Below are 1,199 nucleotides of genomic sequence, written 5' to 3'. Positions count from 1 at the left end.
TATGCGAGGTCATTAACACTAGTCCAGTTTGCTGCATATAGCATTTTTTCTTGGTGCATGTTGCATTTCACTTTGCTCCAATCGACCGCCCCGACTAGATGAGCATTTCACTTTGCTCCGATCGACCACCGCAGCCTGGTGAGCATATTACTTTGCTTAGACCAGCCACCCTGATTCGGCGAGCATTTCACTTCACTCCGATAGGCCGCTCCGGCTCAGTGAGCATCTCACTTTGGTTCAACCAACCGCTCTGGCCTGGTCGACCAATCACTTTGGTTCAACCGACCACCACGATCCGGTCGACCGATCACTTGCATGTTTGTTTGCTTTTGTGTTATATCACATGCTTTTTTGTTTGCATGTTGCATGTGGTTTGTGTTAACTTGCATGATCATTATCATTTGCTTGTGTTGCACTTCTTCGGGCCAATGCCGCTACGACACGCTCATCTCTTTCGATCACTGCCGCCTCAGCACACCTTCCTCGGGCCACTGCCACCACAGCATGCCCATCCCTTTTGGTCACTGCCGCCTCGACACATCTCTTTCGAGTCACCGCCGTCATGGAATGCCCATCCCTTTTGGTCACTGTCACCTCGACACACTTCTGTCGGGCTATTGCCACCATGACACGCTCATCTCTTTCGATCATTGCCGCCTTGACACTCCTTCCTTGGGTCGCTGCTGCCACGGCACGCCCATCTCTTTTAATCATTGTCGCCATGACATACTTTCTTCGGACTGCTGCCTTCATGGCACACTCATCTCTTCTGGTCACTGCCACATCGGCATACCTTTTTCCATGTCGCTGACTCTACGACACGCCCACCTTTCGGGTCACTGCCGCTACGACACACCAATTTTTTTGGGTCGCTGCCTACACAGTATGCCCATCTTTTACTAAGTTAGTTCCCCAAGATACACTCATCACTTCTGTCACGTGACTATCTATATTTGCATTTGCATGTTTGGATGGGTAGCGAGTCAGCCTCATTAGGAGAGTGACCCCGAGTTGTTCGCGATGCCTTAATGAGATTTGCTTGCTGGGTTGATCCCGGTGAGCAATGTGAGTTAAGTCATCGGGATTGACACGAGTATGACTGTGCTAAAGATTTAATAATGTCCCCCGCCTTCCTGCCCCCCTTTAGATCCTTCGGATCTTTAGGATGGGGTCGGCATGGCGACCCCGTCAAAGTCGTA

Source organism: Phalaenopsis equestris, unplaced genomic scaffold, assembly GCF_001263595.1.
Source record: "Phalaenopsis equestris unplaced genomic scaffold, ASM126359v1 Scaffold000014, whole genome shotgun sequence".
Lineage (NCBI taxonomy): Eukaryota > Viridiplantae > Streptophyta > Magnoliopsida > Asparagales > Orchidaceae > Phalaenopsis > Phalaenopsis equestris.
The sequence above is the reverse complement of the archived record's forward strand: the minus strand, read 5'-3'. Positions refer to the sequence as shown.